The sequence below is a fragment of the Opisthocomus hoazin genome, chromosome 8, assembly GCF_030867145.1.
Source record: "Opisthocomus hoazin isolate bOpiHoa1 chromosome 8, bOpiHoa1.hap1, whole genome shotgun sequence".
Lineage (NCBI taxonomy): Eukaryota > Metazoa > Chordata > Aves > Opisthocomiformes > Opisthocomidae > Opisthocomus > Opisthocomus hoazin.
Genome location: NC_134421.1, coordinates 63401261 through 63418336, shown reverse-complemented (window position 1 = coordinate 63418336; position 17076 = coordinate 63401261). Strand labels below are relative to the sequence as shown.

General features: G+C 42.6%; 1 protein-coding gene and 1 long non-coding RNA gene across 6 annotated transcripts in view; one reads left to right on the top strand and one right to left on the bottom strand.

Moving 5' to 3' along the window:
• CACNA2D1 (calcium voltage-gated channel auxiliary subunit alpha2delta 1) overlaps window positions 1-17076 on the top strand; it is a 439617-nt gene that overhangs the window by 142848 nt on the left and 279693 nt on the right. The gene's annotated exons all lie outside the window — the stretch shown is intronic.
• LOC142362291 (uncharacterized) lies at window positions 41-10629 on the bottom strand. Its single transcript, XR_012764920.1, has 2 exons — window positions 10092-10629; window positions 41-641 (listed from the first exon to the last, which is right to left on the bottom strand). It is a non-coding gene; the product is annotated as an uncharacterized LOC142362291 (long non-coding RNA).

Here is a 17076-nt window from a genome sequence, read left to right as displayed (position 1 = left end):
TGATAATAACAGATGAAAAATCATACGTACATGCTATTAGTGGGATCACACCACTGATACATTTCTTTAATCAAGGACACACGTTATGCAGACTTTTGGGCACACTAAAATATTGAGAAATTGGAAAGAAGTCAAAGTCAAGCCTACGAATACACCAATAATGTTAAGTGAGAAAGGGTTGATTTCAGAGCAGAGGTTTAAAAAAATCCATGTACAATACCAGAGCTGAAATGTATTTTCAGGAAGGGGTTAAGATGTGGGGGAATGTTGTAGCGCAGGAGTGAAAAGGGCAGACGTGTTCAGGGTAACGCCGTGGGGTGTGACCAGAGCAAGAGGAATGGGATCACAACAGAGAAGATTCAAACTAAGCATAAAGAAAATATTTTGGAAGTAAAATATTTTCATCTGGGAAGTAATTTCCCCAAGGTTTGTTGGGATTTAACATTTCTGTGGATTTCAGCCTCTCGGTTACATCTGTCTTCTCAAACCGCTGTGAGACAGGCAGGTGCTGTTATTCCCTCTGGCAGGGTATCGAGGAGCCTGCTTGACACCACTGCCGAGCTCCCACGGGCCATCGCTGCTGGCAGGGGCTGGATCTGCTCTCCTACTTCCCTCTGAGAGGACAGCGCAAGTGCCTCGAGCTGTAAGGAGAGATGAGCAAAGGATCCAGATCACTAATAATGATGGGTTTTTTTTGTTGTTTGCAACGGGAAGACTCAAAGTAAGGCTATCTGTGTTCAGTGCATCAGCCCCAAATTATAAGTTCTGTATTTTTTCATCTTCCTTTCTAGCATTGAGAATCTGGTGACTGTACTACATTTCATGCTGAATGAGGCAGTTATCTCAAAGTACTAGGTGTGTTAAAAGACTGCTTTGCCTGAAATATGCCCTTGCAGCGTCCAATTTTGCTCTTCCTTTTGAGTAATCATTTTTATTGGGAAGGAGCAGGATTTTTTTATTTAATCATGTTGAAATTAGTAATAAATGCTTCAGAAGAAAACCATCAGTGTTTCTTTTTTTCACGGAGCATTTTCAGGATGATGGGTATTTTTGCAAGAAATATTTCTGTATTGGTATCTTCTGTTTGGTGATGGCTTCATCAGCTGTTGCAATGAATTTAGTGAGCCTTTTTGATTTGTCTGCTCGTTTCAGTTTGATTAGCTTTCGTTTAAGTTTTCAGTAGTGAATGTATCTAGGAAGGATTGATGTGAGTTAAAGATATAATTCCTGCTTCAGATAGCTGCAATAAATTGGTAGATCAAAACTGCAGCTATTACTCACTAATTCCTAGGTTTTTAAAATAAAATTACTTTTTTTTTTTTTTTCCGTCATAAGATCCTTAAAGTCTATGAAATTATTTTCCAGCCTCTCTAAGCTGTAATTACTGTACCAGGAATGAGAACTCTGGAGACCTTTATTTGTAAAGGCACTTGACAATGGAGCCTCAGCAATGTACCGTACCAGTAGAAGGAAGGATCATTTCTGAGATACAGTAATTTATTCACTGTTCTTCTTCAAAAAAGTTAACTTCACTGCAATACTGGAAATAATCATTGGACTCTTAAGTATCAGTGACTAAAGAATCAGTGTGGAGGAACACCAGTCTTTTGATGAAGACCTCTGGATATCAGTTTTAAGTTGCTTTTCTGACATCTTGTGTTTCATGGTTAAGTCAATTAACTTAATCACATTATGCTACTGAAAAATGGTGTAATTATATTTCTTTTTCCATCCTTTTTGAGACAGTAAGCTCTTCACAGTGGACAGTGTTATTTGCCATGTGTTTGTTCCAGTTTAGACTGAAAGTATTTGGGGATCTCGAGATGATACTGTAATATAGACAACTGACAAAAAAGCTTGTTTATTGCTGGCAGGATCCTTCTATCTGAAACTCCAGAATATAAGATGTAGAACGGCTGTGTTTGTGGTTTTTTGTTTCTTTTTTGTTTCTGAAAAATACCTGGTGAAAGTTACAAATGAAACATGTAGCAATTAAGAGGACAATATCGATACAGAAGACCTGAAAAATCCAGCACTACAGATGTGGGCGAGAGCAAGGTGCATGTGAAATGCTCAGCAGAATGTCCGTGCTGCAAGGGTTGCCGGGCAGAATTTCAGAGCTGGAGTTTGGGAGAGCAGCCCAGGAGACTCCCACCTGCACGGCATCAAAATCCCTTCACGCTGCATGGCCCAAAATTTCAGGAAAACAACCTGTGCATGGGCTTGGCAACTGCACATTTTGTGCCTATTCTGTCCTCCCTGCCATAGCCTAGCTGACTGCGGATGTGTGTCTCTGTTGCCAAAGGTGCCTTAGGCTATGGATTCAGTTTCTTTCTCACCCGATTTCCTCCTAGATGCATGATTCTTGACTTTTTGGCTGCTTGCTGACTAAGCTTTAACAGCTTTGTAGGTTGAATCCAGGTCTTCAGAATATTGGCAACAGAAATGAAACTGTCACAGAATCACAGAATCACAGAATAGTCAACGTTATTCAATCAAAATAGCTGCCGTATGATTCAGAGACGGAAACAATATACTCCTTTGACAGGAAAGCAATAAAACACTAATTAATGAATTAAGTAAAGGGATGAATAACAGTATAAAACATAAATATCTTGAAAATAACTTCTATGTTTTAAGGAACACTAAGAATAAGCAGAGAAAACATTGGTCCAGTGGTATTTATTTTTAATATACCTTTAAATAATGCAGAGATTGCAGAAATTTGGAACAGCACTAATGAATTTTCACTATTTGTAAAAGGGAACAAAATGACATGGTAAACCTGATACCAGTTCACCAGCCACCCAAAAATGGAGATCATGATCCGTTATTCCATTGCTGAAGGTGCACTAGAAGCAGATCAGTAGATCGAAGGAGTTGACTGATGTCCTACATTTACAATATCAGCAATTTAAAGGTTTTACTTCAGGCTGGAGTTAGTGTGGTCCTCTGGCGTCAATATGGCTCAATATAAATGTGTTCCTCCAGGAAAGAAAGGCAATGAAGTGAATTGGAGAGAGGGAGCTGTGTTCAGAAAGTCAGCGTCTCCACAAAGGATACAGAGGCAGTTCAACAACAGTCTCCAGTTTGATACCATATACAACACTTACGTGTTGTACCACAAGAAATAGTTCCGAAATTCAGACCACATACAGATATGGGGCTAATGTATGGGAAACTTTTACATTGTATGTTAAAATGGCAATTTATGCACTGTAAATGCCTGACTCTTTTTTTTAGTTTATTTATTTAGAAAAAAAAAACCCAAATCAGAACTTGTGGAAGATCATTCAAAGAGTGCAGAAAGTGGTGAATAAATGGACAAACATCCTCTGCATCTAGGATGTTAAGGAGTGCTCTACACATATTTCTGCTTTCCAGCTCCTGGCATGCTTTCTCCTCCTTACGGAGCTTAATTCATGGGCAGGCTCTCCTCCATCTCTTGCTTTATGTGTGCTGGGGCATTGAAAATGTACATTTATGTGTCAGGCCAGGAAGCGGGAACACTGCAGCGTTGCCTTTCCTGCTAAGAAAAGGTGTGCGCTGCTGGGCCATAGCTCTGTCCCTGCCTTTCCCCAGCCTCCTGCGTTAGGTTTCTGGGCACGCCAGCTCTGCGATAGTGTCGACCGTATGTCTCTGCATCCCGGTGTGTTCTTCTCTCTCCTTCCTTGTTCTCCTTCACCTCTTTTCAATCATTTGCTCCAGTTCAGGTGGTCCCTTCTGGCTTCAAACTCTGCAGTAGAGTAGTGGAAATGTTTATTATCAATACTACTAGTCTGTAGAAAGTGTTTTGCCTTTTGTTTCTACCACTAGCCTGTTTATCAGCATTTCTAAATACAAGTGCCTAGCTGTAACTGCAGACACACAAAACATTTTAGCACAGAAACTGCTTGAGGTCAGCTCTGAAGTGAAATCTAACGTGACAAGGAACTCTTTAAAATAGTCAAGTCTACCAGTTACTCCATATGCCTGCTGTGAAGTGATATCGATGCTGAGTGCAGGCACATGGGGACAAATGTGCCTATGAAAAGTTATCAAGTCTATCAGAAAAGGAAAGCCTATATATCAGTAATAAATTAGCAGAAAAAAAACCACATTCCAAACAAATCACATTATGGTATGTCCATAATATAATTAGCCTTAGTGCTTCAGAATTAATGCATGCATTTTATACTGAAATAGCAGAGTTTTCATTCTAAATTCAGAGCATTTGGAAATATCTTCTCTGCCTTTTCAATTTTTATTCATTTCCTTTTTTTTTTCTTTAAAAACAAATAATTTGAGATCTGGGAAGGTAAAATTCCTGAAAGTAGCTGATATACTTGTGGTAACACTTCATCACACCTATCCTAGCAAGCAAGACTTAATACTTGAATAGTAGAGCTTTCACAGATCTGTAACGAGTACTATTTCTGACAGTATTCAGTTAGTGCTGGGCATTAGAAGACACAAATTCTCTGCAATGGAAATTTCCATTTACTCCATTTGTAAATATAAAACTCAAACATTAATTACTTCAAAGTGAATCCCGGAAGATTTTCATTTTGCCAGGGTAATATTGTATTGAAACAAAACTGTTACTTGTAATAGGAAATCTGTGGTCTCCTAACCCTGTGATGGTTGCTTATATAGTTATGGTTTTCATGGTGATTAGTGCTATTATATATTTAAAAATTACAGCTGTTGCAGGCTGTCTAAGCTCGATCAGAGACAAAATGGGTTACACATTGCAGCACAATTCTTTCATGAGAATAAGAGGCTTTAATCTGCAAATACAGCATAATACGTATTCCCAGGTCAATTTCTGCTTTGCTCACTAAGGCAAATGGTGTAAATTGGTTTAAATAGGTAGTGGAATTGAAGTGACAAGAGTAATTTATACTACCAGAGGTTCCGTTCGCTCTTTTTTAAAAGATGAGGCACTCCGTGAAAGTCCTTGCAGACTGGTCTAATTGGGCAGGCTTGAAGGATGCTCGGTGCTCTGTAAATTCCCCTGGGTCCTGCAGCTCATTTTGTAGGGTCTGCAGGCAGAGTCCTGCAGAGCAGCTCGGTTGTCAGCTGCCTTCCACCATGGTCTCCGTAGCTATTTCCATTCTAGCCTTCACACAGGGTTCAGACAGACTGGTTTTGTTTCTTTCCCTGTATTATTGAATATTGAATGTGCTCTTTGCACCCACAAGTATCTTTAGTGCTCAGAAGTGTGTGAACAATTTGACATGTATCAGTATCTGCTTCAAATCTTTTTTATAGATAACGTTCACTAGTCCTGGAGCACGCACGATTTGCACAGACTGCTGCTAGCAACGTTTGATCCATGAGCTATGCTTCCAGTAAACTATACCTTAGTCTCAAATACGTGACGCCAGCATGCCAGAAGTACTTGTTTATGTTGTTTTACATATGAGCCTCACTATTAAAGCACATATTTTAGAGCAATACATTTTTTTCTACCACAGAATTCTTAGTTGGCAAAAGAAGCATGAGCAAGGAAATGAACAAAACCTAATTTGTTCTTCTTTTTATTCTTGAAGGAGGAGCAGAAATGTGTCGCTTGAGCACTCTTTTCTCAAGTGTCTTTCCCAGTAAATTACAGTTTCTCTTGCATGCCACATGCGTCGTTAAACACTCCATGTATCTCCCAGTGCTTCTCCATCCTAATGCAGAGGAAGCCAATAGTCAGATTAATCTTTGTCACCAACAATCACTTGTATGGCTACAAGGGAGGAACATTATATGTATGAACGCACAACAGAAGTCAAAGGTTAAGCTGTCGCCTACTAAATTAAGGGCATCTATCAGTATATTCAGTTTTCTCATACCTCTTCATGTATTCCCTGTGATGCTGTCATATTCAGGCATTTGAACGCTAATCCAGGGATCTAATGATTGGTAGTTAACCATCTGTACTTGACATAAACAGTCACAGCAAAGAGAAAGCCAGACCTGGAACTATGGTCATATACCCACTACAAGGCTCTGAGATGTAGTGCATCTTCACAACAACCTTAAGGAATCCATGCTTTCTCTTCTGTCCAGGCATCTGAGCTATCCCTAACTCTTAACTAGAACTGTGAGTTAGAGGAAATAGCTGGCTGGGCTTGCCTGAGAACATTGGGATGCAAGTGTTCCTATAAACATTTATGTCCTTGCTGTACGGTTGTATCTAAGGAGGAGGATTCCTGGTTTGTGGAAACACATGCTGGAGGAGTCTCTGCAACTCCCATGGAGACCTTTCCCTGTTCTTCCCTGCTGCTGAACCCTAATGATCTCAGTGAGTTCAGTGTTGGCGACAGCCCACATCGCTTGTAAAATGCAAGATGGTGGAAAAAGGCAAGTGCTGTTCAGGGTGAGAAGGAGGGTCTGTTCTGGATTAATTTTTCTTACATTGCATGTACTTTTTCATAAACAAAACTGCAGAACTATGTAGGTACAACATGAACAACACGTGATGCCACTCATGTTAAAAATTAACTATTTTACTTCATCATGTGTTTCTAGGCATTATAGAAGAATTAGATCTTTGACAGACAAAGTAGAGAGCGCTTTGTAGTGACCTAGATAAGCAAGATATAGCTGGGGAATCCTAATAAGCATTTTACCTCTGGGCTCTCTTTCTGCGTGACTGATTTATCATTTAATACAGCACATTGCTATGCAGGTATCCTTCCTTTCCATGATCCTGTGTTCCACCTAATAAGCCCTGCCTTTCAGCTACGCTTGTTAGCACAAGCACTGTGTAGCATTAATAGCTGTTGCTGTTTTCAGTTCTTCCCTTAGCTTGGGCATGGCTGTCACCAGACGACATCCATCCTGCATTCGAGCCATGTCCTCTGTGTGAAAGTCCCACAGCCCAGAAAAACAGCTATGAAAACCAGCCTCCCGGTCCTGACAAGCCAGTGTCAGGACTCCAGGCGACAGAGATGCAATTTTCAGTCCTCCTGATAAGCCAAGGTGCTAAAGTGGCAAGAGGTGTTGCTCTCAGCTGTTAGGGCTGAGTAGAGAGAGCTCCTCCAGTTCTGAATTTTATACTGCATTTTAGGAAGCCCTCAGGGCGAAAAATGTGATAAAACACCGTGTGTAAAAATAAGAGTGTGGGGTTTATTTTCTGTTCTGTCCAAGCCCCAAAGGTAGTCAGCTGATAAGGAAATTTGAGCAGAACAGGTGGGAGTTCACAGTCTCTCAAGTGTATTAAGTTCATTTACTTGATAAAATATTTTGAGAATATAGGTATGTCTAAATTTTTTTCCTCTTTGCTATTTAAGTAGCTAATATGGCATCTACAGCCAAAAGCTACTGCTAAAGGGAGTTTTCTAGATTTATTTCAGAAAATAAAACTCAGTCATTTTGTCTATTTCTGCTAAAAAATAGCTTAATAGAGAAAGGTGTCTTTCATATAAAACAAAGTGATAGGACGCTCTCCACATAGATGCAGGGTGTGAGTTTTCTTTCATGCTGAGAAAAAAATGGAGCTTGGTCTCATGTTCTGTAGAAGTGCTTAACTCTTAGTACCAAGAGATGCTCTGTGTTTAGAAAGAGCAGGAAAGATACCACGGCACCTCGCCCCCGGCCTGGGCTTTCTGGTACGTGTTAGGCATCCTCTGGGAATGGATACAGCTTAAAGTACTTGCGAGGACAACGAGGAATTATTTAGTGTCTGGGATTTACTTGGGTTTATGTGTAAGGCAGGTGCAAGCTACTTCACATTGTCAAGAGCAAGGTATTTCCTAGTATGTGCAGAAGCTAAACTTGAAGAGTATCTTGATTTCGTATGCCTCCAAAGCAAGGTGGCAACAAAAAGCAGATTTCAGGAGACTGAGGCTTCATTTCAGTTGGTGCTCCCCTCTTCCGTGACTCCATTTCCTCCTGTTAAATTTGCCTAATATCTACGTCATGAAGGATTTCCAAGTCCAAAATAATTAAGTCTGAAAAGCGAGTTGAGACATTTGGATGGAAAGCGCTGTCTAACTGCACTGGTATAATTATACGCTACATAACTGATCCAAGTACCAAAGAAAAGTAGAACACGAAAGAACAGCTAAATTTATCCTAGAAAATGGGTTCAGCAGTTCAGCATTCAGATCGAGATCAGTAGAGCAGCCTCACTGCTGTTAAAAGCCATGTAATCAGCTAATTTTGGCTGATGTACTATCAGTTGTTGTGGAGTGCGTTTTTATGTGCATTGGTTTTGTTATTAATTAAGAGAAGTTTTAGCATGCAATTAACATGGTTTTGTTTTCAAAATGTTCTCAAAGTAGTTATTGCTTGATTTCAATTCTTAAATATTTTCCTTCCGTTAAACTTGCAGTACTTTCATATCTTATAGTCATAGCATTGAGAAAGTATTTTTAGGCTATTGGGATGAACAATTTTGCACAGATTTTGCAGACTGCAAATGAAGACTCAGAAAATATTAAAAAGCCACCTGGTGGTGTGCAAAGTTGCTGACTGGGCTACAGGTACAATATTTAATCCCTTTGCCTTTTTCACCACCAAGGTGTAAAACGAATTCCAATGTACTCTGCCAGTAATGTGTTTTGGTTTGTAAGACAGCTCATGTGTTGTGTTATTTCCCAAGTTCTGATAGTGCTGCTTGTGCAAATTGGGATTTTATAGCTCACGCTCATGCATTCGAAAGGAATTGTGTTAGCAGGTAGAGGTGTGGCTTATGTTTTTCGTGATGCTAGCAGCTCAAGAGGTCCAGTAGCTTTTACAACTGTTTTTTTTCAAAGTACAGTGTAACCCCTTTAGTAAAAGAGATAGTATAGGTGTGTATCTGGAATTTATCCTAACATTGCAGGTGTGCTGCAACACTGTGCACATTGGAGTAGTGCTGCACAGAACCTTTGAGTTAAAAAGAGAATTATAAAAGCAACCACCCAACCTCATCCCCATAAACATATTCAGGGCCAAATTTTCAGTTAGTCTTAATTGAGCTAACGCTATTGCAGGCAATGGAGAGACGGTAATTTATACTGGTTGTGCGCCCGGCCCCGTCAGTTAAAGTGTATCGTGTCCTTCCAGCTCTTTTTCACAGCAGAAGCAAGCAGAAGGGTCTGTCCTCTGCTGATGGCTCTGTGTCTTGCTGGGCGCCGAGTGACAGTGCAAAGAGTTTTACCAGACTACGCTGGCCAAGTAAAAGTGTCCAGCCTAGGAAAGAAATCAAGTGATGTCCACAAGCTGTGCTGTCCAGAATGCTATCCTGTTGCAGGCTTACGCATAGCGGTAAAAATCATCCCGGTGTACAACATTAAACTCATAATGTTCTCAGTGCTGTTGCTTGAAATGCACGTACTCTTCATTGCTTGCAGTGGTTATTAGAAATACTACACACTTAAGAGCAATAAGAATATAATTCATACTGTACTGCACTAGTGATGTTCAGAACTCTTATTATGCTTTTAAATCCCAATGGGACTTCTGCTTTTGGGTGAGGTAGTGGTTGTTGAATTTTAAGTGCTCAAATAAATGCTTCAGTTGCTGCTGGGTAATGAAAGGGATGACTGGTCAAGTTTTACTCTGTCACCAGTGTATGCTTGTTGTATGAGAGAGAAACGCAGATGAGTGCTGCTGCTGCTCATTTGTACTGCAGAAGTCAGATCCTTTTTTTCCTACCAGATGCAGAGAAATCAAACATAAATGTTGGAGTAGTTACCTAAAAATTGATTTCAAATGAAATCTCCATTGAGACTCTGGTATTAATAAAGCCTCCTAGCGAAAAATGCACACAAAAATAAAAGTAATGAAATTGAAAATAAAGTTATCTTAGGATCTTTAAGTTTCTGCTGTTGCTCCTTTATGGAATGGGTACTTAAGGATTTTTGCTTATTTTAAAAAAAAAGAAGAAATATTTCCTATCATTCTAAATCACAACTTAATGTGTATGAAATTGAAAATTACATTTTACTTTTCAAGATAAAGGCATTACAGCTGAATTCTTCTGTTTGGGTGAGAAGCTCTATCAGGCACTATTTGTGCGAGCAATCTGAAATACGGTCACGGCAAACGGAGCACATCGATATGCATAATTAATATACGCGTTTTTTGAAACCAAGCCCATAGCCGCTGTTGGGCTGGATTTGTCTGCTTACCGTGGGACTCGCTCTCTCTTTACGATACTTCATTAATGTTGCTCCCCCGATTTGCTGGTTTGTTTCTTTATCGGAGGTTTTCTCCCCAGCTCGGGTGGCTGCGGTTCCCAGCTCTGTCCCCGCGCTGCCCAGAAGCCCCCGGGCTGCCCCCCCCGGTTCCCCGGGCCGGCTGCGGGGCGGAGGGGGGCTGCGAGCGGGGCTCTGCGGGGCAGGGCCGGGCTGCCGAGCTCCCCTGCGCCTGTTTCACCGGGAGCACCGCTGCGGGAGGGCGTTTCGCTGGGGTCCGTGGAAGGCTTCGCGGCTCCTCCCGGATGCGCTACGGGAGGGGCGAGGGCGGCGGGGCCTGCCGCCGGGCAGCCGGGCCGGGACAGGCGCAGCGTGGGGCGGGGCTCGCGCTGAAGGGGCTCTCTCTCTTGTCCGGTGCGGGTTTTGCGGTGCGTGGCCAGCATTCTGATGTGGTTTGGCGGTTCGGGTTGTTTTTTTGTTGTTTCGGCCGGCCGCTGAGGCTGGGAGAGCGGCGAGCGAGTGGTGCGGGACCGCCCGCCCGCCGGCAGGTGGCGTTGGAGGAGCGCGGGCGGCGGCTTCCGGCCCCGCCCGGCTCGCGAGCGCCTCTCGGAGGTGCATGCGGGCGGCCCGCCACGGGTATGGGCAGCTTCCGGGCGGCGCGCGCTTCGCTTACCGGAAGTTCAGTCCCGGTGCAACCGGCTCGGCTGGGCCGGTGTCTGTTAGAAATCAAACATTTACGTGTTTGGGATTTTTTCCCTGAAGGCAGGAGGCCGCAAAGCCCCGCGTGTGCTCCGTGGGCGGCCGGCCTTGGCCTCGGCTCCCGGCCGTCGGTGAACGCCGGCCTTCTGCTCTGAGAGCCGGGTTCCTGGCGCCGCGGGCCTGGCCGGTGCCAGAGCCCTGCCGGCAGCCAACGCGGATGGAGGCGTTTGCCCCGGCTTCTAATGACTGAGGATGAGAGGTGGTGCACAAGAGCTCCGCAGGTCTTGTGTCGCTTAGCACAGTGGGAAGCTGTCTCCGGGTGCTGCCAGCGCGTGACTTCTGTCAGCGTTGGAGTGTTTTTCCTTTGTTTTACTAGGAAGAAGGAAGTTTGAGTCATGTTTTAGCCCACAGAAAGATTTTTAGGTTGGACGAGTGTTTTGGTTTGGCCTGGATAAATGCCAGGCGCCCACCAAAACGACTCTATGACTCCCCTTCCTCAGCTGGACAGGGGAGAGGAAATATGATGAAAGGCTCGAGGGTCGAGACGAGCACAGCTAGAGATCACTCACCAGTTACTGCCACAGACAAGACAGACTGAATTTGGGGAGAAAAGAGAGTTTATCACCAATCAAATCGGAGTAGTATGGTGAGAAATAAAACCGGATCTTAAAACACCTTCCCCCCACCCCTCCCTTCTTCCTGGGATCAACTTCACTCCCGTTTCTCTCCCTCCTCCCCCCAAGCAGTACAGGGGGACGGGGAATGGGGGTTACGGTCAGTTCATAAACACATTGTCTCTGCCACTCATTCCTCCTCAGCGCGAAGACTCCTCACACTATTTCCCTGCTCCAGCGCGAAGGTTCCTCTCACGAGAGACAGTTCACCACAAACTTCTCCAGCGTGAGTCCTTCCCATGGGCTGCAGCTCTTCCTCGAACTGCTCCAGCGTGGGTCCCCCATGGGGTCACAAGCCCTGCCAGCAAACGTGCTCTGGCGTGGGCGCCTCTCTCCACAGGTCCGCAGGTCCTGGCAGGAGCCTTTTCTAGCACAGGGCTCCCCGTGGGATCACAGCCTCCTTCAGGCATCCGCCTGCTCTGGTGTGGGGTCCCTTCCACGGGCTACAGGTGGAGATCTGCTCCACCGTGGACCTCCATGAACTGCAGGGGAACAACCTGCCTCACCATGGTCTTCATCATGAGCTGCAAGGGAAGACTCTCTGCCCCGGCATCTCGAGCACCTCCTCCCCGCTCCTTCTTCAGTGACCTTGGTGTCTGCAGAGTTGTTTCTTTCACATCGTCTCACTCCTCTCTCTCTACTGTCGTCTCCCCGCAGTTTTTTCTTCCCCTTCTTAACTGTGTTATCACAGAGGTGCTGCCACCATCGCTGGTTGGCTTGGCCTTGGCCAGCGGCGGGTCCGTCTCAGAGCCGGCTGGCACTGGCTTTATCAGACATGGGGGAAGCTTCTCGCAGCTTCTCACAGAAGCCACCCCTATAGCCCCCCTGCTACCAAAACCTTGCCGTGCAAACCCATAACACGAGTTACTACAAATGAGGCAGTGAATCTTCTAGATCTGAGCGAATGGTAGTGGAACTTGCAGCTGTGGATAATGTAACCTGAAGATGAGATGTAGAGGCAGAAAAAAAAAAGAAAACTGCAGTCAAAGTCCTACAAAACTCCCGTAACAATCCTGCAGAAAAATGGCAAGGTTCTGCTAAACTTAGTGTAGTAGAGATCAAAGTAATGGGAGGAGAACTAGGAAAGGATGATTTCAGAGATACTGAGGAAAAAAATATTCTCCGGAGAACCTTTGTGCTGGAAGTGATGCATTTGAAAGATGAAGTCTGAAGATGGATTCGTGGGATTGGCTAATAGGAGGTTATTAGGAGAATTTATTATTTTACTGTGAGCATATTGCAAGGAACAAATCCGATTACAGCTGGCTGGTCATCTCGTTAATAAACTGCACTTAGCTCATATGATATGTTTTCGTTTTTCATTCAGAACTGAGCATTCAGAGCTTCTAATGCATCTTCCTGCAGCCCACGCGCTTGATAAACGTGACAAGGTTAGTCAAGGAGATATTTATTCGTAAGTGTCAGAGACAGTTAGGGAACTAGAGAATTCTTAGGATGTTATTGCCAGCCACTGACCCTGGAAAGACTGACGTATGATAGCGCTGTGAGACAGCCAGGTTGGGAGTTACTCCAGTTTGAGGTCATGCCTCTCTGCTGGTGAGAGATGACTCCTGCTCTAGCTTTGTCCTCCGGAGTGAGAGTCATTTCTTCCTCTCTGCTTTGATTTTTTTCTAGGTGCAGATATGTATTTCAAGGTGTGAGCCTGTTTAGGAAAGAAGTTTCTGAAAAAAGTGTTCTGATCCAAAAGTATATTACGGAGAAAAAGCTATGAAGAAGTAACTTTTTTATTTGCTTGCAACTTGCAAGCAAAGACGGAATAATATTAAGCGTATTATGTCCTTGCATCTGAACAGTAGGGGTATTAACCACGTGCAGGATATGTGTCCCAAAACAATTGTGACCATTTAATAAATTGCCATGAAATTCTAAATCATGGATTTCACCTACATATTTATGATCCACGTACCTTTCAATATGTTTAATCTTCAGCCATGGAATGATTATTGAGCTCTGGAAATAATTTCGTTTATGGTACATGTAATAGGAGGTGTTTGGCCTTCATTGTGAATCCTCTGTCAACTCACAGTCTAAATTCTTAAATAAGTTGAAAAGCAGGGACTCGGTGTGTCTCAAAAATAAACCTTTCCATGGGAAACTGGTGAAGCACTAGGAGTGAAATGTTTTATGTTTTAATGAGATGTCAGAAACATTTCATTAATAATGTATTGTAAAGCATGTTTTGGATAGGAAATTGTCCAAATAATATAAACAGATTTTGCTTTGAATTTGAGATATTTTTATATTGATATTGTATAATTTTAATAGTAAAAACTGGACTCAATATTCTGTTGATGAATCAATGATTGGTCTTACAAAGAAGTGCAAAGTAACAAATGGCAGGAAGGATGAAATCAGCATCTGTTATCTGTTAGCTAATCTCATGATTTATGAAAACAAACATCCAGTTAAGTCTTCAGTAGAAATTTATGAAAAGCCTATTAATTAACAGAGACACGTTGTGGTTTGAGGCAAATTTCTGCTTAGGAAGATGTAAAATATTATCGGTAACAAACTGTGTATGAACCTGATAGACCACAGCAGCCCCTCTGTTGGTGGGAAATAATGTATATAATCAAGATGAGCCTTGGCAGAGAGCCTTAAACCGCAAGAAAAGAAGGGTCCTCAGAGAGGAGCTAGCAGACAGACTGTTATCAAGAGGCCACCAAGGCTGTTATGCAGAACATTGAGCATGCTGAGAATTAATGGAAAATGCATATAGGCTGGCTGAAATACAAATTATTGTCTTGTTTGTGTATTTACATTTCCTTCCCGCCATGCAGTGCTCTAAGGTGGCTGAGGACTTTAGTGCAGTTCTGAAATCACCATTTACTTGGATCACCATGGAAATCTAGCTAGTGCAGATAGGCAATTTAAACCATCACCATTGGAAAGGCCAGTGGATTTTCCTATGCAAGCAGAGTCCCGTTGCCACAGTGTAGCCTCAGGTTATTGACTCCTCCCTCTCCCATGCTGCATCCATACTGCATGAGTCCGTAGCTGCTGGCTGCTCTGCATACCTGCTGCCCGGTGCCTTTCGGGGCTCTGAGAACTGGTGTGGGAAGGTCTCATACCAGAAAGCAGCAGGTATTTACATTTTATTTCAAAGGTATGTGCACTTGAGAAGAGGCTAAAGGGTTGCTGGTTAGAATAATCGCCTTAGTATGTAAAAAACTAAGAAATCAATTTTTCAGAAAAAAAGTGATACATAAACTGCAGGATTTTGTTGGTCCCAAAGCAGACATCACTGTGTAGCATAGCATCGTGTTCCCACTGTAGCTTTGTTTGGCATTTGTTTTCCGAGCCTCTGATCAAATGCCTCACAAAAGCAAGGAGAAGGTAAACCAAAGACCAAAAAGTTAAATTTTGAATGTGAACTTAACAGTGCTTAATAGAAAGGATCTGACAGACTTTTGTCATTCTAAACTCACCCCATTGGTCTTGACTTAATTCATCCTTTTTGATCTGTGTCAAAAATCCTCAGTCAATAAAGCAGGAGGCATTTGTCGTTCTGCTGTTACTCATAGTTTTCTCAACTTTTTTTTTGCATTAGTCGTCAGGCTTGTGGCGATGATTTATGAATGTCGGGGTCTGAATATATTTATTTCTATGTGACATCATGCTCACATATTGCTAGTTAGTATGTCGCTAGAAATGAGGTGAGGAGACATGATACGGGTCTTGTTTTGCTGTCAGTGCATTCGTTTTGCCCTCTCCCATCTGGGTGTGTGGAATATACGACTGATTACTGCTGAGAAGGAGCTGATCAGAGCTTTTGTCTGCCATTATGAGACAAAATTAACCCATGTGTTCCTGGCCAAGGACTTCAGACACGGAATTTGTTTTGTCTCCTTTTTTGGCGGGTGGAGGTTTGTGCATGGGAAAGGTTTTGAGGCCATGAAGATGACTGCTTTTTGGCACAGATAATTTTTTATCAGAATCGGTTTACTACCCTCTAGCCCACTGAAGGGTGGGTATCCAGAATATGCCTGTTTGCTTCTCTCAGTACAAGAATGGCATCCTGGAGCAGCCCGCGGCTTGTCCCTCGGCAGCCTCTCTCCAGCGAAGTCAAAAGCAGATACGGAGAAGAGGTTATAAAAGCAGAACTGACGTAGTGGTACTTCCTCAAAATGCTGTCCTCGCCTCCAGCACTTTGCAATCCAGGAATTTCCCCAGTCACAGATGGTTTTAATTGCATTAATAACCCTCGGTAGATTTTCTTCCCATGAATATGTCTAATCTGTTCTAAACAGATGTAAACTTTTAGCGCTCTCAGTAATCTGTGACAAGTTCTGCAGACTGTGTGGTGTGTGAAGAAGCATCCCTTCTTTTTGTTTCGAAGCATCCCCCGTTAAGCTTGTAGTGGAAGAGCCAGAGATCAAACAATCTCTGGTCATCCTCTCTGTGGCAATCATGTTTTTATAGGCTGCTGTCATGTGTTTAATCTTTTGCAAGTTGATAATAATGCACACTAAATTTGATTTTATGGCAGTATCCCTAAAATTATCGTCTGTAATATGGCAGCTTACAGTCATTGCCTTGGGTTTTCCTTTATTTCTGTTCATAAGTGTAATTTACACAGTGCTGTTGCTAAAGCTCACAGAAGTGTCATGCAAAGTCCAGTTTTAGTTTCAAACCAGGCTTTTGTGTGTGTCTTTATTAAATCTGTTACTTTTTGTCTTTAAGCGATATTGTAAAGCAGTTTTATATTAAGTCATAGCATAAGCTATGCAATCATACGAAAATAAACATTAAGATGTTTCAATAATAAATGTCTATTATAATTAGATCTGGGAGATTATTTGGGAGACGCTTAGGTGCTTTAATGATAGAGTGGGTTTCTGGGGAAATAGGCAGATATGAAAGTGAGACTTATTAAACAAGTCAAGTCCCCAGACAGCATCTCACACAGCATGACCCCTAATTCAGGGGCTGAGTTATAACTGACAGTCCAGGATTCTTCATCTGTTCGAAGTGATGCTCCCCTATTTGATTATGTGTTTGGATAACATTACTAGTAATGATTAACTCTGAAAGTACATGACTGAGAAGGAAAAAAAAAATGTAAAATTTAGGCGGAAATTGACTGAAAATAAAAGTAGCAATACAGGGTTTCCAAGCTAATCTCTAGAATAATTGCAGTTTTCCATTTAGTGGGGCTGAGGGATGCAGTTAAAATGTGTACTCCTCAGATCCCATCACAACCGTGTGAAGAGTGAAGCTGCACCAGGCTTCTGTGTTATGCTTCAGGACACAGCCCGATGGAAAGACCAAAACCTTACAAATTTTGCAGATGTCTCTGCAATTCGTAGCAGTTTTATCGATAGGTACAATATGGTCTTTTCCTCATTCTTCATTTAAAACCTTACTATCGCACACGCTTTTCCACCTGAAAGGTGGAACCAGTGCTAAAAATATACTGGGTATTTGTGCTAATAGTGTCCCTGATTGAGATCAGATACTCATGGTGATCACCGTAACACATGCCGCAAGATAAGGTTCATACATTTTGGGGGTTATTCCCCATTTTTAGACATTATGGACCAAAGATAGAAAGAAAAACACTTCTGGAATGGTGATATCCTCAA